The sequence below is a fragment of the Notamacropus eugenii genome, chromosome 1 (genome assembly GCF_028372415.1).
Source record: "Notamacropus eugenii isolate mMacEug1 chromosome 1, mMacEug1.pri_v2, whole genome shotgun sequence".
NCBI lineage: Eukaryota > Metazoa > Chordata > Mammalia > Diprotodontia > Macropodidae > Notamacropus > Notamacropus eugenii.
Window position 1 is genome coordinate 228,862,809 of NC_092872.1, and position 22,630 is coordinate 228,885,438.

A 22,630-nucleotide genomic window follows, 5' to 3' on the forward strand; every position below is an offset into this window, starting at 1 on the left:
CATTCTTTTGGTTTTGTTTTGTGATTTCTTGTTTTCTCATAAAGTCATTAGCCTCCATCTGTTCCATTCTAATTTTGAAATAACTATTTTCTTCAGTGAGCTTTTGAATCTCCTTTTCCATTTGGCTAATTCTGCTTTTGAAAGCATTCTTCTCCTCCTTGGCTTCTTGAACCTCCTTTGCCAATTGAGTTAGCCTATTTTTCAGGGTGTTATTTTCTTCCGCATTTTTTTGGGTCTCCTTTAGCAGGGTGCTGACTTGTTGTTCATACTTTGCTTGCAAGTCTTTTATTGCTCTTCCCAGTTTTTCCTCCACCTCTCTATCATGATTTTGAAAATTGTTTGGGCTCTTTAAGACCTTTTCCCAGAACTGATCCCATTGAGTAGGCTGGGATGTAGAAGCACTGACTTCCGTGTCTTCCCCTGATGGTGAGCACCGCTCTTCCTCATCAGAAGGGAGGGGAGGAGAAACCTGCTCACCAAGAAACTAACCCTCAATAGTCTTGCTTTTTTTCCCTTTTCTGGGCATTTTCCCAGCCAGTGTCTTGAGCTCTGAATATTCTCCTCACACCCACTTCACCTCCGGATCCTCCCAGCCTGCGCTTGGGGTCTGAGAATCAAATGCTGCTTCCCAGCCTCAGTACTTTGGGCGGGGGTGGGGCTGCTATTCAGTGTGAGATTAAGTTCAAGTGCTCAGGTGGGGGCAGGGCCGCCTCATGGGCTCAGTTCCCTCAGGGGGTTTATGCAGAGACCTTCAACAATGGATCTGGGCTCCTGCCTGCTTGGGGAGCCCCGGTCTGCTCCCACCTCCGCGGTTGCCTTCTGAGGGGGCCTGAGTATGGGGGCACCCCACTCCCCTCTCAACCCACCAAAGAGACCTTCTCACCAACCTCGGTCACCTGTGGGTGGAGGGACCCACGTGGCCACTGGAGATCCCGTCCCTGAAGTCCGCTCGGATCTGTTCCTCTTGTTGCCGGGGCCGGTGCAGGGCTGGGCTGGGCTCCGCGTCCACAGCACGACGGACCTTTTGCAAGAGGTTTGCAGGTCCCTCTGGAACAGAAATCTTATCCGCTCCACTATTATGTGGCTTCTCCTGCTCCCAAATTTATTGGCGGCTCTTTCCTACGGATATTTCATGGGCTGTGGGTTCGGAGCTAGCATATTTGTGTGTTTCTACTCCGCCATGTTGGCTCCGCCCCCTCACGTACTTCTTTATAGCTATTTGTGTATATGCCATATCTCCCTAGCTGAAGGGAAGGGATCATTTTGTTTATCTTTGTAGCCTCTACCACCTGTGGTTCAGTGCATTGCACACAGTAGGTACTTGTTAAATATTTTCTAAAATCAACAATGGTGATGCCTATGACCTCTAAATACAAATACTTATATTTAACACAGAAGTAAGAACCTAACAGTCACACAGTGTCAACCCCAGGGTTCATATAGCCCAAGGGGATCCAACCTAGCATATATATGCACCCAGGAGATATAAGAAGCTTCTCAAGGCTGTATGGAGAACATATTTAGTAAATAACTATACTTTTCTACTGAAATTACATGACCTCTTTGTTTTACTTTTTATATGCATCTGTCAAGAATTGATCACCTTTCCTACTGAATAGGGGCCATGGGGAGATTTACATAAAAGTCTAGAGGTACAAGGACTGAAAAAGTTTGGGAAACCACTGATCTTATCCTGTTAGTCCATTTCTGACAGGGAAACCTACTGAGGAATGGCCCAACTATCCTCACTGATGTGTTCCTCAAAGGTAGAAATATCCCCAAACAGGATCAGAGAAGTGGAAGATGATTGCTCCTCCAAGTGCAAATTCACCTGTGCAGCAAGAGACAATGGCGGGAATCAACTCAACAAGTATTCATGGGGTTCCTATTCCCAGCAAGCAGTCCTATTAAGGATACCTAGAAGGAAGGGGGTAAAAAGAATGCTCTTCCCTTATTTTTTTAATATGTTAGGGGTTCCTGAGAAAAAGAAATGTAGCCTTATTTTTCTCATTGCCTTCTCCAGTTCAGCCCCTATAATTATGATTCTTTACTGTGGTAGAGATGTCCTCAATGCCTCATACAGCCCTCAGTCACCCCCAGAAGCCTTCTTGCAACCTGCTGTCAAAAACCACACAAAAGACTTGCTCCCATCACAATGGGAATAAGAAGCGTCAATCATGTGAGCTTGGTCCCAGAAGGCACCTACAGATCCAAGAGACTCCTTTCTCCTTGTACCATAGAAGTGGGGTTTTGAGAAAGGGTCACTCATCAAAAGAGAACAGATAAGAATATATGGAAAAGTTTAATATTAGAATGAGCTATGGGACAATAGTCATGCTAATTTACTGATAGCAGTACTGTGAATTGGTCCAATCATGGGAAACAATTTGGAATTACTTCAAGAAAAACTATTGGGTCAATGCCCCTAAGGCATTAATAACAGAAATAAAATATTCATGATCACATTATTTGTTATGTAAAAAGATCCATGGGTGATGAAGGACTGCATGTGCTACAGTAATAACAAAAAGTTAGAAACAAAATATGAGCTCAATAATTGGGAAATCATCAAACTGTGGTATGTAAATGTAATGGAATATTACTGAACCTTAAAGAATGAAGAATTCATGAGAAATAAGGTAAGACACTTGCATGAAGTAATGTTGAGTGAGAAAGCAGAATCTAAACGAAAAAATACAAAGTGACTGCAATAATGAAAATGAAAACAATTACCAAAAAGGAACAAAACTCAGGTCAAAGACAACAGAAAATATCAACTTCAGGTTATTAAAGTTAAAAGCACACATCCTATCTGTTAACAAGTAGTAAATGACAAAAAAAAAAAATAATAAGATTCCCTGTCACTCAAGTCCCTTGATTTTGCTAAAACCAACAAAGCCATTGATTTTGGAGTCTGGACTTTGCAGGATGTTACTTAGGGGTTTGTGGGGTAGTGCCTGTTGTGTGGAAACAAACTATATCCATAAATATAAACATATAAAAAGGGGGATGAGCAGATCCAGTCTTTCATTGAATTGGTAGCAAATAAATGCCTACTAAGGAAAAGACACTGGCAATAAGATGAATGATACAGAAGCATAAAATCTGCCAAACCATAATTGAGCAGAAATTTCCTTGTAACATAAGATTATTTTTTTCAGATCAAGAAAGGAACAATACAGGACAGTAGAAAGATCTCTGGATTTGGTACCAGAAGACCTTGGTTCAAATCCAAGCTTGGTAAATGAAAGACCTTGGCTAATCAATTCAGTTTCTTCATCTATAAAATGAGAGATTTGGGCTAGAAGAACCGTAAGGTGTTCTCTAGGTCTAAATGTATGATCTTCTGACCTAGTCCAGTCAGCGGTAAATTATCAGAGTTAAAGGAAACATCCTATCTCTTTTACAAGGGGAAAACGAGGTACATTATTACTCAGCCATGGTATCAATTGGTTTTGTTGAACTGTTTCAACTGGGATGTTCAACTGGGAACTGTTTTTGCTGGGATGAGGGTGTTTGGGGTAACCATCTGTAAATCTTTGCTGAGCTCGCTTAATTCCTTCTGGTGAATATGTCCAATTTATCATTTCTCTAGCTGCTTGCATATTATCTCCCTCATTAGACTGGGAGTTCCTGGAGAACAGGGACTGTCTTTTGCCTTTCTTTGTATGAATAAATGTGAGTTGACTGATGACTGAATACACTTCTTAGGACTTGAGTTTCCTCATTTACATTAAACTAGACAATCATTAAGTTTGGTTCCTGTTTTCAAATTCTAGGGTTCTATGATCTAGGTTTCTTAAGCTGGTGTGGAAAAATAATTAATTTTAATTTAAAAAAAAGATAATATGGTCAAGAAACTAAAAGGCACTTGGCTAGGAGGGAAGAGATCAGATTAATAAGGTTCCATCCCTGAAAAGCCATAAGATCTCAGGCAAATCTCTACCCTTCTGAGCTTTCAGCTTCCCTATCTGTCAAATGAAGGCTTTATTGGAGAACCTACAGCCTTGAGGCTACACATGGCCTTCAAGGTCCTTGGGTGCAACCTTTTGACTGTGTCCAAGTTTTATAGAACAAGTACTTTTATCAAGGGGAGTTGTTCTGTGAAGTTTGGATTTAGTCAAAGGGCCGCACTTGAGGACTGAGAGGGCCACATGTGGCCTCAAGGCTACAGTCTACCTGCCCCTGCACTAGATACTCTCTGAGGTCCCTCATGGTTGTCAAATGCTATGATTCTATAATTCTAAGTGACCGATGAAGAGGGTAAGGGCGTTCAGTCTTCAAACTCAGAGATAATGACAAAAGCTACTTCTCAACACCCCCAGGTTCCTGACCTTTAAATTCAGTCACAAAGACCTCTTTGCTTTCTCCCCTTCCACCTCATCAGGTTGCTCTGAGCAGACTTTATAGTTCAACTGGTCCTTTCTGTAGGAAGAGAAAGAAGTCAAGGTTGTCTGTTTAAAAGGGGAGAAAGGCGCAGGAAGGAAGCTTATAAATCAAAGTTCCCCACAGTTTCTTGGATCCTTGCACCAGTACCTCAATTCAATTTGTGTCTGAGCCCCTAGAGCCAAGTGGACAGGCCTGAGACAAGTCATGTGGTTGAAATAGCTCCAGCTGGGAATTAGGCGATCTGAGATTGACTGCTGACTAGCTGTTATGTCTTGGTCGAATCACTAGCTATGTGAAACTGAGCAAGATACTTAACTTCTCTGGCCATGTTTCCTCATACATCAAATGAGGCAAATGTCTAGGATCTCTTCCAATTCTAAATCTATGATTTCTATGCCTCTGTTTCCTCATCCATAAAAAGGGGTCAAGACCTCTCTTCCCTACCTCACAGCATGAATGTGAAATGAGACTGCAGGTTGATTGCAGAATGAATAAAAGTGTGGCAGGTGAAGGTAATGGAATCTGTGCTGCTAAAATATGATGACTATAAAGAATTCAGAAAAACATGGGAAAAACTCATATAAATGGATGCAAAGTAAAGAAATCAGAACAAGGAAAACAAGATACACAATGACTTCAATTAAATATAAATGGGGAAAGAAAACAGCAAAAAAAACCCCAAAACCTGAAAGCTTCATTATCATAATGAATAAGTTTAGTCCAAGAGAAAAACTAAAAAATGCACCTTCCTTCATTGCAGAGGGGTGGGAGTGAAATATCACACATGCTGTCAGTTACAGTTGGTGTGCTGCTCAGTTCTGCTAAACTGCTTGTTTTCACTTTCTTTTAAAAACTTTGTTATGAGGGAAGGCTCACTGGGGAAGGGAAAGGGAAGGGATGTATTTGGAAATAAATGGGATATAAAAAGGAAAGGCATCAATTTTTAAAACATTTTAAAAAAAGAAATGAGATGAAAGACTATAAATTGCTCCAGAAATATAGGACATCATTTTATTAGCAAAAATCTCAAGGGCAATTCACAGAACCACAGCAGCAGTCAGCTTTCCAATCATGATTCTGGATGACCCTTTATTCTAGATATTTGCTCCTCTTAGGGAGGTAAAGTGGACCCTTCTCATGAGAATGATCCTGTGAGAAACATTTCATTTGGTCATTCAGAAATATTTAAACATCTACTTGTTCCAGGCACCGTAGTTCATGCAAGGCACTGGATAGAAAAGACAACCAAAGTGCATAGGAATTGTGACTTGCCTGATGTCACACAGCTAGTGACACAGTTCCCAGTCAGTGACAGACCTGATACTAGGACCTGGGTCTCCTCCTTGACTCACTCCTGACCTAGTGGTTTTTCCAGTGGACCACATCATCTACATCATCACTTGGACTTGAACAAGTCACCTACTGAGATCGTGCCCACAGCTGGACTACCTTGGACAGGAAGCCAGGGAGAAAAACTTCCCAGAGTCTCATAAGTAAGTCAAGGGTCTCCAGGGCCATGGTGAAGGCTCTCCAGTGAACAATGCAAAAGACAATAAGAGGATATGACCCAAGTTGAATGCTATTAGTAGTTGGTATTGACACTTTAAGGTTTGCAAACTACTTTGCCTACATACATATATATGTATATGTGTGTATTAAATCTCCTTGGATCCTCACAATAACTTGTAAAGTAGGCGCCATTATTACCCCCATTTTACAGAAGAAGAAACTGAGGCTTTGAGAGGTCTAGGGACTTCCACAGGGTCATATAGTAAGTATTGGAGGGTGAATTTGAAGCCAAATCTTCCTGAATCTAAATCCAGTCCTCTGATCATTGTGCCATCTATATGCTTTCCAAATAGTGGAAAGAATTGATTGTCTTTCTATGATGCTCAGCTCAGTAAGCACCATCTCAGGGAATGGTCTTAGAGCTCCACACCAGTTTCTAGCTGACCTTATTTTTACAACTGCTTCCTTTTCTTTGTATAGAAATGCTCTGTCTTCTCTCCTCCCTACCTACTGCATAGTATTTTGACAAAATTTCTACACCACAGAACTATATCTACTCATACCAAGAACCATATTCTACAAGGATGACATGGCCATGGGAAAGGCTCCATAATGATGCTCAGCTCATGTTGAGTAGAATGGTTGAATAGTTGATGGATGGAGCCAGCAAGAATGTAAGTGGGGATTGTGTCCCATTCCCTAAACCCTCCCCCAAGATCTAGGATCACAGAATCCTAGATCTAGAAAAGGTGCCAAAGATCATCTAGTCCACTCTTCACCCAATTTTACAAATGAGTAAATTGAGGCCCAGAGAGATCATGTGACTTGAATAGGATTACATAGATAGCAAATGGTTGGGCTGGGATTCAAAATCAGACGCTGACTCCAAGTATAGCATTGTTTCCACTGCTTCATGATGCCTTCTTGTCAAGTGCTAGGCATATTGTAGGCTCTCACCTGAATTTTAAAGATAGTGTAGAAGGTAGTTATTTTTGTAACCACTGCTCCTGGGAAACTGGATGCAGCTCTACAACTAGCTATCTAAGTGACTGTAACATCTATGGGCCTCAGCTTCTTCATCTGTAAAATCAGGCAGCTGGACCAGTTAATCTCTCAGGTCACTTCCACATATAAAATTCCATTATTCTAAGACAAGTATAACATGACAGATGGAGGGTTAGCCTTGGATTCAGAAAATTCTGGTTTCAGGTCATGCCTCTGACAGACTCACAAAACTCACTAAACCTCTCCATGACCCCAAGCAACTTTCTGAGACTATAAGCTACAGATGAGTTGGTGATCTACATCAGTGGAGGGAGTTCCCATACTGGGATGTGACCACTAACAAAAACATAAATCCAGAACAAAATAAAAATTCTATGAATAAGATGAAAAGACCCTTAGTTTGGTGGCTTAGGGGATGAAGGTCTCCAGCTCCCACCATTGTTTCCAGGACAAAGCAATGGAGGCTCTTGACAAGATTCTAAGTCAATTGTGCATGGGAGCTCAGGACAGAGACTGGGTTTCACAGAACTTTACCCCTCAGGGCCAACTCTTCAAACTTGGTGATGCTCCAAGGCAAGGAAAGAGAGGGTGAGATAGGGAAAATGTCACTTTTCATTTCTCCCAGTTTGCTAGAGAAGGAACAGGACTCCACTTTCCAAAAGACCTTTCAAGTGGTTGCATTAAAAATGTTTTCCTTCACAGTGACTTTGCCAGCTCCCACTGAAGTCTCCCCACAGACCACAGGGTCTGAAAGGACCCAGAGATCCCCCATCTGCTCTGAAATGGCAAGAACTGCCAACTTCAGACCAATTAGCATTTGCATTATCATGGAGGAGAGAGATTTATAGCCCAGGCCCCCTGATGAGCTATCTTTGGGAGAGATGAAGTTCAGACCTCTGTCGACTCAGATTTGTCTGCTTGGGAAGTTACTGGAAGAGAAGACTGGACATTAATTTCAATTACAGTAGGCTGCAAGCCCATTCATAAATATTGCCTTCGACACATTTCCCCTTTGCTGCTCGAGTCTGACCTTCAGTCACCAACACACACACACACACACACACACACACACACACACACACACACACAAACACACTGTGCTAGGAGATGACTCTAGCCTTGGAAAGATCAAAGTGGATGGTCAAGGAAAGTACATTATTTGAGCATGGGGGTGGCAAGGCAAGTAGCCAAATTATTATTAAGGTTCCTAAAGATTTTATCACATAAAATCCATTACTGGTATCATCTCCTTAACATCCTCAGATTAGAAACAGTAAGGCAAAGGGGATAGAGATCAGTTCAGGGAGACCTGAGTTCAAAATCTTCCCCTGACACTTACTCATTGTGGGATCCTGGATAAATCATTTGAGCTCTTCATACTTCAAGCACCTCCTTAAGACGAATCTACTAAGACACAGATTGGTTGCAGCTGCTTGGGTAGGGAGTACCCCACTCTAACAAAATAAAAAATTCTTAATGGACATTATATATCATTTATATTATAAATCATATATGTATTATATATCATATATCATACGATGCTGAATTATATATTGACATCACTGCTTCTGATAAGGTACTAGGTTTTTAATTTATATTTTCAAGTCTTGCTAAAAGAAAGGGTCATGCTCATCCTAGAGACCACTGGGAAACTAGCTTAAGAAATTTAGAAAACTGAGACATCATATACCCCAGAGGTTCTTAACATTTTTTGTGTATCATGGATACCTTTGGAAGTGTTTGTTCATGCCAAATTGAAATGAAATGGAAAGAAATGCTAAATCTCAAAGGTTAGTAAAAATAAGGATGTAGGTTTTTTTTTTTTCCCAACCAAGTTCATAGATGCGCTGAAATTTATCCATGGATTCCTTGGGAGTCTGTGGACACCAGGTTAAGAACCCTCGATCTTGTCCAGGGGTGGAGAACCTGCAGCCTCAATAGCTGAATCTGCTTGAATTCAGCCAAAGGGACACACTTGAGGACAATATGTGGCCTTGAGGCCGCAGGTTCCCCACCTCTGGTCAGGTCCAATTCTATTTTTACAGAAGATGAAACTGACTCCCAGAGACCTTACAGGGACTTGTTCAAGATTACCCAGGAATTAGGTGCCAAAGGTGATATTCAAGCCTTGTTCTCCTAACTTCTAATCTGGAAACCCTTTTCAGTGCTGAAGGGGGAAGTAAATAAAATCATACAAGCAACCATAAAACTACCAATTCTGTAAGCCCCTTGACTATAATTTTAAGTAGAAAATTGAGGTGTTTTGAATGTTGCTGTGAACCCCTGGCAGGCTGATGACATACTGAGACTTACCTCATATTCAAAAAGTCAAGCCAACTCCAACAGAAAACCTAAAAGCATTTGTCAGCATGAAATTCATCCACTATTATTCTACACAATTCTCTGATGGCTAAAATTAATGTGCGTGTGTGTGTGTGTGTGTGTGTGTGTGTGTGTGTGTGTGTGTGCGCACGCGCAATTGCTGGAATGTCACCGAGAGTAAATTCGGATGTGTCAGATGATATGTTTAGCATTGTTTACAAACATTTTTACAAATTGATGTCTAATTTGGAATGCAAACCCCTCCCTGAAGGACAAAATATAAAAATAAGGAAACAGTTACACAGGAACTGATTATGGATTAGACTAATGACATTACTAATTACACTTAAGGTTGAAGATCAGCTGACCTGTTATTTCAAGAGTCCATGTTATGAACTGAATAGGCAAATACATTCCAGTTTCTCACCAAGGATAATATACAAGATTCCCCAAGAAAAGAGGTTTGTTTGCTGAAGGCAAAGCTTAATTCTAAGGCCCAAATTCATTAAATTCCTCAGGGCTGGGTCCTCAGAGTTTTTGCCCAGCCAAGGACGTAGAAGGTCATACTCCTTAAATCCTCAGGGTACCAATCCCCAGGGCTAAATTGTCCAGTAGGTTCACTAGAAGGACATGATTTTTCCAGCCCTTTGACCTTGGGCAAGTCACTTAAGTTCCCTGGGCCTCAGTTTCCTCAACTGTAACTCAATGTTGTTCTGGTAAATGTTTAACAACTGGCTTGGGGGTGGAATGTGTAAATAACACACTTTTTAAATTTAATCTGCATGATTAGACATTTTCTCCATGACTAAGTTTCTTAAGTCTTGACCATCAATAAAACAATAAGTCAAGTCCTGATGTGTAGCATTTGCCAATTTCTGAGCCATAAATGTTCACAATGAAGATTGAACAGTTGCGTACTGAGTCAATACAAGCTGGTTGGACTCGGAGGCCTCTGAAGTCACTTTATTCATTCCTCTTTAGGTTGCATTCCTCATTCTTCTCCAAGACTTTGTCTGCAATGTCCCAGAAACCTTTCCACCCCCAAGATGTTCCCTCCAGCCCTGGCCTTCACACACTGGAGTAGCCCTTAGTCCTGCAGCCCCTCCCTCTAGTTCCTCCTAGATCCTCCATTTTAAAGGGAATGCCCAGGTCCCCTATGTCTTCATTTCTCTCCGGGTTGCACTCCTGACTCTCTTCTTGGACTTTTTCTACCATGCTTTTGTACCTGGGTGCCTTCATCTTCCTCTCCATCTTTCCAGCTTCCTTTTAAATATTGTCTTTCTCAACTGGAATGTAAGTTCCTTAAGAGCAGAGACTGTCTTTATGCTTTTGCTTATATTCCCAAGGCTTAGCACAATGCCCGGAACGTGATAAATACTTCATAAATGATTGCTGATTGACTGCCTGACTTCAAGGTTTTAGACTTAAGATTCCATTTTTCGCTGCCAAATAAAAATTTTCCATTTTATGGTCCAGTGGCTGGTTTACCATAGGTACTCTTGGCAGAGACCATTGATTCTGTGAACCAAGGCTAGAAGGGGCACTTGAACTTCTCACAACACTCAGAAGAGCCAGAGTTAGGAGGATGACAATAGAGAAGTGCAGGGAGGGAGCCCCATTTCCTTCCCCCTCAGGAGACATTTTGGGCAACTTTCCAGAAATGAAGGAGGTTGTATTTGCTGTTCCTTCAGACTAGAGTTCAGTGGTGGGTGGCTGGGAACAAATGGGAAGTCAGCAGGGTCTGGGCACCCAGACACCTGGAGGAATTGTCTTTTTTCCAGTAGTATCCCGCAAAGTCAGAGCAACATTGAGGCTGTTTGTTTTTCTCTCCACATCCCCTGCCCCAACTTTTCCTATGAAAAAAGGCCTTCTGGCTAGTCTGCTTCCCTCATACAAAGTAGTTTTATCTCCTGTACTACATTAAAAGACAGCTCTTTACACATCTTTAAGACTCCATTTCAAACTTGAAGCAGTCACTTCTTGAATGATGATGTAATTTGGAGAAAGATACGGTATCGAGATCCATGCTTTACTACAACCCAGGTATGAGTCCATTTGATTCACTTCAATAATCCAAGAAACATTTTCAAATCACCTACTATGCTCCAGGATACTGTGATCCTGGGGAAACCCAAAACAGTCAAGTATCATGGCCAGAACATAGTGAATATCTAACAAAGGCTTGTTGATGGATTAACTGATGGTTCCGGAGCCTCCCTACAGAAGAAAGAGGGGATAGAGGGAAAACTAGAATGCAAAAGCAAAATTATAAAAATTATAAAATTATAAATTTTATAAATTATTTATTTATATTATATTTATATATATTTATATTATATTATATTTAATTATTTATAAATTATAAATATTATAAATTATAAAAAAGCAAAAGCAGAATTATAGAGCTCAGTGGGAAAAGTCCTGGCTCAGCCATTGGAGAAACTTAGTTCTAACCAACCCTTCAACCAACCTTTATGACCTGTGTGACTTTGGACAGGTCATTTACCTGCCTGATTCTCAGTTTTTCATCTATAAAATGGACTAGATAAACTCTAAAATCTCTCCCAGACCTATATCTATGATCCCATGATCAGTCTCCACTAAACACAAAATAAAATCCCAGTAAACACTACGACCCTACTAGGGCATCTCATAAGATAAAGGATTCCATGTAGCCAATGTCAGTGTTTTTGGGGAGCGGGGAAGGCTGATATGTGCATATCCTACATAGAATACTGCCATTGAGTGCTATGGAATATATTGGCTGGATATATAGAATAGATATACAAATATACGTAAATATATTTAACATGTGTACATATATGTTATGTAACATATATGTGTATACTGTCTACATATGTGTATATGTATGATACATACACATACATGGATACATATATATTTATATTTTAATACCTTATTTCACTATAATCTTATTGCAGTATTTTATTTTATGCTTTCAAAAATATTATTTTTGAACAATAGGCTTCACCAGACTGCCAGGGGATCCATGACACAAAAAAGGATGAGAAACCCTGCTCTGAAGAAAGATTATATACGTACACATAATCACACACACACACACACACACACACACACACACACACACACACAGTCAACCCATGTAATCAACAGAGAAAAATGATTTCTGGTGACTTCTGTGCCTGAGCTGGGTTTGAAGCTTAATGAGGAAAGACTGGCTATCTTTCTGCTGGTCCCTGGAGTCCTCCAGGTCCCACCCACACCACTACCACCCTTCTTTCCAGCCCTGAACAAATGAACACAAAAGTTTATGGGGCTGGAAGGAACTGTCAGCTGGATCATTTCCACCCTGCACATTTGAGTGGTGATAGGTCTTGGAATCATTCTTTAGTGTATCTCCCTCACATTCACCCAGACAGATTTAGGATTTGTCCACAAGCACAATGGCTGAAGCCAGTGCAGCTGCGACTTTTGATTGGAATGGATCCTGGGGATGATTCCAGCTGCAAGTTTTGGGCTAATCCATGTTTTGTTTTGTTTTGTTTTGTTTTAATGGAAGTGGTTGATACCTATCTACAGGCTTTTCTCCAGCATGGATCAGCACTGACCAACATTAATGGTCAGAATAGCTTTTGCCTCAACATTCAATTAGAGATGAAATTCTGTCACATTCAAATTCAACATTTATTAAGCACCTACTCTTGGCTAGGCACTCTGTCAGGAGCTATGGAAATGAAGAAAATGAAATTGTCCCTGTCCTCATAAACTCTATTTGAGATGTGAGGTAGGGGAGAGACACAAAATTAATGTAGGTTACTAAATACAGATTATATACAAAGGAATATAAGGAGGGAAGGAGATATGGGGTAGGAGGAGGGAAAGGGAGAGAGGATGCACTAATTACTAGGGAAATCTGTAAGGATTTCATTTAGGAGGTGGCATCCAAGCTATACTTTGAAGGGAGTTCAGGAGTTTAGAGGCAGAGCTAAAGTGGGAATGTCCATTCTATATATTCTGAGTTGGTTGAATCTATACCTTCTCCCTTCCTCCTTGTTTCAGCCTCTTAGTACTTTTTGCTAACTGGTCTCTTCCCCCTCCAATCCAAACTCCACACTGCTGCCAGATGAGACTTCTGAAAGCACATCTCTTATCACCTTATTTCTCAAGATCTTTCAACAGTTCCCCATTCAATGACCTGCTGAATAAAGTTCCAATCCCTGAGCATGACTTAGCAGAAATGATTGAATGATGGGACCCAAAGAGTACTGTTTGACAAATGGGTCAATCTCAACTTGGAAGACATCTAGCAAAATCTGTATTGGACCCTGTGCTTTTCAACACTTTATAAATAATTTGGATAAAATTAGAGAAAATATGCCCACGAAATCTGAAGATGGCCCAAAGTTAGGAGGTATAGCTAACAGCACCATTGATAATTCAGGGTCAGGATCCAAAAAGATTTTGACAGGTTAGAACAATAGGCTGAATCTAATAAGATGATAAGAGAGAAAAATGTCAAATCCTACACTTATGTTAAAAAAAAAATTCTACTTCATAAGTACAAGATGTAGGAGGACTGGCTATATAGAGATTCATGTGGAAAAGATCTGAGGGTCGGAGATGATAGAAAGCTTAGAATGAGTCAACAGTTTCTCATGGTAGCCAAAAGTGCTATATTAAGAAGCACTGTGTCCAGAACAAGGAAAGAGAGAATTGCACCATACTCCACCCTGGTCAGACCACATCTAGAGTACTGTATTCAGTTCTGGTCACCATATATGCAGAAGGACACTGAATGGTATGAGAATACCCAGAGGATGACAATCAGGAGAGTATGAGGACCAAGTACTGAGGAACAAGGAACATTTAGGCTGAAGGATAGAAGTCCTAAGAGAGCAGGCAAGCTGTCTTCAAGTACTTGGAGGGCTATTATATGGAAGAGGGAGAAGATTTGTTCTGTTTGGTCCCAGAGGGAAGAACAAGAACTAATGAGTCCAAGATTGAAAGAAGAAGACTTGGCTTTAATTTACCAACAATTAGAGCTAATCATAAATAGAATGACTTGGGAGATCATCTGGTCAGTACCTCCCTCAGGGTCTTCAGATGAAGACTGGATGACCTCTTATTGAGGATGCAGAAGGAATTCTTCTATGCTTCAGTGTTTAACTAATAGTGCCTGAGTTCCTTTCTAATGCTACAATTTTATGTTCTGTAACATTTGAGACCCTTCACATCCCTATCCCCAAGCTACATTTTCCTAACTTATCTCTCATTACTCTACTTTGTATAGTCAACACTCATGTCATCTCATCTGACATCAGCTGAAATCTCTATTCTACTCTTTGTCCACCCTTGTTCCTGTCTCATAACTTAAATGTATATGCTGCTTTAAAAAGTCTAAAAAGCATTCGCTTACAACACAACATCACTGGGTGTTATTAAATTTTTACAGAGGAGGGAACTGAGGCTCAGAAAGGTTAAGTGACTTGCCCAAGGTTACATAGTTGGTATGAAAGAGAGCCAGAACTTTAACTCATCTGATTCCAAATTCAATACTTTTCCTATGCCACTGTGCTGCAGTTCTCACTTAAAAATTCTCCCCTTTCCTCCAGGCTGGAAATGATTTTTCCTTTCTTGAGCTCTACATTCCTTTGTCTATAATGCTGTCCTCAACCTTGCATTTTAGTTATTTATATCCAGTCTCAGGCACTAACAAGCTGTGTGACCCTGGGCAAGTTACATAACACTGCCTCAGTTTCCTTATCTGTAAAATGAGCTGGAGAAGGAAACACAAACCACTTCAATATCTTTGCCAAGAAAATCCCAAGTGGGGTCACAAGGAGTGATAAAGCAACAGCAACAACAAACTTACTTGTCTTATCTCCTCTACTAGATGACAAGCTTTTGGGGGGCAAAGACTGTGTCTGATTGGGACTGTAGTCTAAGGACCTGGGTTTGATTCCTGGATTTGCCTGTGCAATCCAGGGCAACTTAACTTCTCTTGGACTCAGTGTCTTAATTTGTAAAATAAAGAGCTTGGACTAGATATCCTCCAAGTTTCCTTCCTGCTCTAAATGTATAAACCTATGATTTATCATCATATCTCTCATGGTGCCTAGCATGGTGGTATTATGCTCATAGTATGTGTGAAGTAAATACACGGGGTCCCAAAAATCTTAGCACAATTTTCAACTTAAATAGATATGAAGCTATTAAGTTTGAATAGCTTAAAACTTTACTAAGACTTTTGAGACCCCATGTATTTGTTGAGTTAAAAATGGCCTAGAACTTTGCTCCAAAGAGGAAGTATGAGAAGGCACCTCTCATCCTTTTTTACCGAAGTAGGATGGAGGACTAGAGGTGGGGAGCAATGCATGCTATTTAAGACTTCATTGATGTGCTGACTAGTTTTGTTGAACTTCCCCCCCCCCTTCCTTTTTATTCCTTGTTATAAGGAACTGCTTTTAGAGTAAGATGATATGATGAGAAATGTAGGTGATGTGAAAACAAAAGATAATTTAGAAAGAAAGGGAGGGAGGCTGAGAGAAAGGGAGGAAGGGAGGAGTTAGGGAAGGAGGAAGGAAGGAAAGAAGGAAGGAAGGCAGGAAGGAAGGAAGGCAGGGAGGAAGGAAGGAAGAGATAGGCATTCTTTACTTGTGCCTTTTTAGATTTTTCACACCTCTTTTTCCCCAACCATGGATGTCCCTGCCTCTAACTTCATCCTCCTCACCCTTTCATCTTAGTTTTCCAAGAAAAAAAATACCTTCTAGATTTGTGATTTCCTAAAGCAAGGAGACCTATACAAGGCAGAAGCAAAGGAATCCCACAAGTTCATGGGTAACAGGCCCCACCCCCACCTCCCACTGAGGTCCTTTCCCTTTCAGGCAAGAGAAAAACTTCAGGCATTTAACTGGAGACACTTCCCAGATGTTGGCCAATTGATTAACTCTGGAGCTGCAGCATAATAGGCGAGTACATGTGGCTGGGGAATTGTAACTTGCAGCTCTTCCACTGCCTGACACTGTTTATTGATTAGAAAAACAGATTGCTGCTCTTGATATCGTAACACAGCATTGTAATTACTGTTGTCTGCATGCAGTATCGGACCTTCAGTCCATTTGGGCAAAATGTAATTCCCATAAGCACAAAAGGAACCCCAGCAAAGGGAAAATGATGATGGCCAAAAACCTAATTGGTCTTTCAGATCCATAGGAGAAATTCTTTTTATAAAGAGAGAAATGGATGCAAGCTTCTTATTCTCTTATCTGATTGGCATACAGCCTCTGAACCAGGTAAGACTAGAGAGGATTCCGCTACAAATTCCTTAAGAATATGGATTCAGGCCGGCTTTATGTGTAGGGAGAATGAGTAGGTAGCTTGATAAAAGACATAGTTTGAGAACATTTGAACCCTTCTCCCTACCCATTCCTATCTTCCCACTAGAGATTTGTTTTTACCTATCAAACAGAGAGGATCAGCATGGCCTAGTGTGCCCTGGACTTTGGTGTCTTTCAGTTCAAGAGGCAACTCATTGACATAGTGGATGGAGTGTTATCCTTGGAGTTGGGAATACATAAGTTAAACTCCTGACTCAGACACTTGATAGCAATGTGACCCTGGGCAAGTCACTGAACTTCTCTTACCCTCAGTTTCTGCATCTGTACAATAAGGCTAACCTGTAGCACCTACTGTTGTGAGGATCCAGTAAGATAATATACATAAAGTATTTTACAAACTTTAAACTGTGCATAAGTGTTAGCTATTATTATTAGTTCTGTGACCCTAGATAAGTCACTTAGCTCTTTTATGCCTCAGTTTTCCCATAAAAAATGAGGGAGAGGTATTCAGTGGCCTCTAAGGTCCTTTTCAGCTCCAAGTCTATGATCTGATCCACAGCCTGCAAATAGTAGGCACTTAATAAATGTTTATTGATTGATTAATCATTCCTTTGGGCAAATGTAATAAAAGCTTCATTAAAAGACAAATATGTTATCCTAGAAGGGTTGACATGTTAAGTTATTATCAGCCATTAACACTTTATTCAGAGCATCACGTGTTAGAGAAAACCAGAAGACAAAAGCCCCGACAATTAGTTTTGCCACTGATTGACTGGATGATCTTAGGCAATTAAATTACTTCCCTTCTCTGGACCTCAGCTTCTTCCAATGTGAAATGAGAGGTTTACCAGAAGGAAGGGGATTTTGTTCCTTTTCCTTACCACAAAATGGCAAGTAGTTGAGGATAAGGGCAGTCAGAGTTAGGGCTGCCAAAAAAAAAATCCCAACCTCAAACCCTGCCTAAAATACTGCATTGCCACATCCCTAAGGTTCTTGAGAGGGGAGGAGAGAGAGAGGGGAAAGGAAAAGAGAGGGAAGGGGAGGAAAAGTCTAAAAAGTTTCATTTGGACCAGAATATGAAGGGGTTCAAGTTAGCTAAGTGGGGTCCTGGAGTCAGGAAGACTCATTTTTGTGGGTTCAAATCTGGCCTCAGACACTTACAAACTTTGTGACCCCGGGCAAGTCACTTAGTTCTATTTGCTTCAGTTTCCTCAACTATAAAATGAGCTAGAGAAGGAAATGGCAAACCATTCTAGTATCTCTCAAGAAAACCCCAAATGGGATCATGAAGAGTTGGAAACAATTGAAGATGACTGAACATGGAAGGCCTCACTTCTTTCTTCTCCATTCCATCTGTTACATCCTAGTCTGAGTCCTTATCACCTTAACCTGCTTTACCTAATTTATTACAATGGTATTTCAGTTGTTTTCCTTATCTCTAGTCTATTCTTAATACCACTGCCACACAAATCTTCCTCAGACATTGTTTTAATCACATCCCTTCACTTGTCAAGAACCCACAGTGACTCCTCTCTATCAAATCTGTATCGAGTTCAAACTTCTTTGATAACCTTTCAAAGGTGTCTTCACTCTGTGCCATACTAACAATTTAAATGCATTTATATTTGTAAACATTTTCCATCTAACATCTAATTTCATTTCACAATAGCCCTGTGAAGTGGACAGAAAAGAGATAAACCTTCATTTGACATATGAGGAAACTAATGATCAGAAAAGCAGTAATTTACATAAGATCACACAGCTAATTTAGTCCCAGAGTCAGGAGCAGGACCCAGGTTTTTTGTCTCCTGTTCTGGCTTCTTGAAAAGCTATTAGATTAAATTTCAGTTGTGACCAAAATTATGGCTCTGAACCCGGGAACTGTTAGAAGAAAATGTCCAGAGGATACCTAGTCCCTGGACCCCCAGTCATTTTCATCAGTTGTTAAGTCCCTATACTTGCTCTTCCAATCCCAGTATACTGCTAATTAAAGAAAATTGTTCCCCCAGTGTAATGTTGCAGCCAGTGGCAAGGAGCTGTCCAGCTCCAGTTTACCTAAGGGAAGCTGAAAAGTGGACCAGCCTGTCCCAGAAATGTGTGCACCCATGAGAATCAGAGAGTTGCCAAATTGGTTCTCCAGGATCAACGCCCTTGATGTTTGAACTTTGGTTCTTGAATAGACCCTGTCTCCTGCTTCAGGCCTCTCAATGCAGCACGTGTCTAGTCCAGATTCCTCATTTTTTATGAGCCCTCCACCCTCACCCCTGCCTCAGCCATCTTTGGCCCCTCTCTAAGGGATGACCTCCAGCTGTAATTGTTTCTAGCTCCCCTGCCCCCCCCCCCCAAATCATAGCCTATACAATGAACAGGAATAGTTCACTCCCCACCTCCTTCCTCATCATTACTATACCCCACCCCCTTGAAATCTGTGAGTGTAAATAGAACAAACACATTAGATGAAATAATGTCAAAAATTAATAGCTTTTTATGACTATCAATATATCATGCTGTGGCACAGCCAAGACCAGCATTGTGTAAAGGGCAAACTTAATAGCGTGTGAAGGAGAAAATGAAACTCAGATCTTAAAATAAATACAAGCAGAAGTCTGGAATTTCTTTTTCAGAAACTGAAACAGGCAGAACTAGCAAGTCCCAGCTTATGAATTACACTGTGAGTCACAGGGGAGGACTCTCCAAACTGTGGTTCCCTAGGCAGTAGAAAGAAGTGTGGACTTGCAGTACTACAAGATCAGAGTTCAAATCCTAAATCAGTTAATTACTTACAATCTACGCGGCTACAGGCAAGTCTCTTAATGCCTCTGATCTTCATTTTCTTCATCAAACAATTGAAAGGGTTAGACTAGATAATGTCAGAGGATGTCTATTATTATAAATGCTCTATAATCCTAAGTACTAATTTCGGGTATCTTTTTGGGTTCTCATTTGGGCTCCTGAACTAAGAGAAGGCATTAAAAGAAGGGAAAGAGAGGGAGACTAGATTAGCCTTGAGGTTTGAGAGTGAACCCAACCAGCTAGTCCAGATGGACCTATACTCAACCCTAAATAATAAGGTAGACAGTGCTGTGTATAACGAGGGCAAAGGAAGAATATAGTTCACAACCCTTTCCCCAGGTCCCTACACAAGTTCTCTAGGGCATAAGGTAAGGGGAAGTCCAATGCCACCTTGTAGCTACCTCTCTGAGACAGTGGTGGCCATTATCTGGATGTTGTACTAAAGATTACCACTTAAGAGGCTCTTACATCCTTAGGGGAAGGTTTCAGCTGAGTACAGGGATTTCTACAGGGATTTGTGACCAGTGGACTTATCCAGGAACTGAGAGCAGGGCAGAACTGGGTCTTTGGGTGCTTGCCTAGCGTTTTCCTTTCCTCTATACACAGCACACCAAGTGACATCACACTGGGCTCCAGATGGTGAGGCAAAAATTTTGGATAGCCTCTCTGGGCAATGGGTGATTTAAAGTCTAGATGCAGTAAAAAGAATAACTCAATGTGACTGGAATTCAGTTGAAACTAACAAATACCAGTTAAAGGAACAGACCTGACAGGAGGATAAAGATTTCCTTTAACCATCTGGATTCACTGAATCCCAGGATCTGACGAATACATATCCATTATCACAGCAGCATTACTGGCAGTGCTGGCTAAGCACTAGCAATGAAAAAGTATGTGAGTGTACACATAGTATATCAGATCTCTTCCAAGACCTAGAAACCCCACGGACGCCCATGATACCTGGCTCAGGGATTGGTGACAGACGCTATCACATAAGTTCAGGAGCCAGTGCCCCTTATAATAACCTAATAAGCCAAATCTGCTTTGGTCCACATCCTTCATGATGCCTTCACTGATAACCCTCTTCCTAAATCTCTCAGGTCACTCCATTTGACCTTTCCTAGGCACCCATCATGTTTTAAATAATTACAGTTTGGGCGATACGTGTTGTAACTATCTTCCTCAGACTTCCACCCTAAGACCATTTGAGGATAAGGGTTGTATCTCATTTCATCTTTGTAACCCCAACATAAGGCCCTGTGCATAGTAGCTGATCCATAAGGATTTATTGAATGAATGAAAATGAAAAGTAAAAAACTTCCCATATCCCAGCTGAGAAAACTCTACTGAGAATGGAAATATGCTGACAGAACTGAAGCCAACTTTGGCTGACAGACAGGCTTTAAATAATAGACCGCTTTTATATAGTGCTTTACAATTTGCAAAATGCTTTCTAAACAACAACCCCTTAAGAAAGACAGTATAAATTTTATTATTTCTATTTTTTGAATAAAACTGAGTCCCAGAAAGATTATCTGCCTATGTTGGCACTACTAGTTTCAGAACTGAGTATTTTTTTCTGTAGGGTTTTTCCACTTGTGTCACACCCTGGTGGAAGGCTATAGTTTTAGGGTTAGTCATGATCTTGAGGGCTTGTCTATAGTTAGGCTATGCCACAAAGATAAATAGCAATGGTAAGGACAAAGTTTCCAGGACCACCTGGAGGCTGCAGGTTTTCCACCCCTGCTCTGGTCTGTGCTTTTCCAGAGTTTCCCATCATTTCCAGTTAATATGGTCTATGTCTTTGTGACTTTGGGGTTTTCTTGGGAAAGATACTGGAATGGTTTGCCATTTCCAGCTCATTTCACAGATGAGGAAACTGAGGCAAACGGGGTTAAGTAACTTGCCCAGGGTCACACAGCTAGTAAGTACATAGGAAGTATGAGATCAGCACACAATCAAGCTTTGTCCCGCTCCAAGACCTACAAAATAAAGCACTCTTGCAGTCTTCCAGTCTCCAAGAGCCCTCAAATCTGCTTAAATCTCTCAAGTATTTTCTCAGTCAGGAGTTCTTCAGTATGAACCACCATTTGCTTGCTACAGAGAGGGAGCACAAAAGATCTATATAATCATGGGAAAAAAACAAAACTGTTCCACGAGACTCTTAGCATTCTCAGGTACCTAGGGCCCCAAACCTGGCAGGAATACAGAACTCATATCCGGGAAGGAAGCTATTTCATTGAATTTTTTTTAAGAAAAGAGAAGAATACATACATTGCATCTAATGATTCAGGCTGTGAAAGACCATATTAATCAGGGGGGGAGGAAGTTGGCACCAGTTGATTAAAATCCAGGGGTTCATTAAAACCTCAGTATTTAATGAAGTACAGAGTTCAGACCGAAAAGAATAGTTATTTAATAAATGAATTCAAGTGAAGAAAGGTCAGCAGGAGTGGATTTTATCTGGGGAATAGGTCTATAAAGGACACATCACAATGTTCTCTGGGCAGCAGGGTAATGAAAAAGCAGGGCCTCAAAACAGAGGAAGAAAAATGCGCTCAGGTCTCCATCAACCTCAGAGGAGGAATGAGGGAGCATACTTGCTATGGGCTTCCTCTATTGATAGTTCAGAAGTACAGGGACTACTGGAAGGAGTATAAATCCCTAAAAAAAAAAATACTCTGTAGCTGTGACTCTCTCTCCAGACATAGGCTTGGTCTTTCATACCTACTACACCTAACAGGAACTCATCAATTAGAGAGAAGTCTTTAAGAAGACAAGATAGCTGTTTTCTGGTATTTGAGCAGCTCTCCTTTGGAAGAGATATTTGGTTTGTCCTATTGGACCACAAAGGACAGAACTAGGAGGTAGGAGAGAAAATTGCAAAAATAAATCTAGGCAGGTAATTGTTACAGTAGATAGAATGCTGAACCTGGAGTTAGAAAGATCTGAGTTCAAATTTGATCTCAGACACTTACTAGTTGTATGACCTTGGGCAAGTCACTTAACTCTGTTTGCCTCAGTTGCCTTACCTGTAAAATGAAGATAATAATAGCACCTAAACTCCCCACCCCCCAGGGTTGTTGTGAAGATCAAATGAGATAATATTTATAAAACATTTAGCAGAGTGCCTGGCTATATAAATGCTAGATATTATTATTAGGGGCAGGTAGGCTGCACAGTAGGTAGAGCATGGGGCTTGAAATCAGAATGACTCATTTCCATGAGTTCCATACTGGCCTCAGACACTTAGTAACTATGTAATTCTGAGCAAATTACAACCCTGTTTGCCT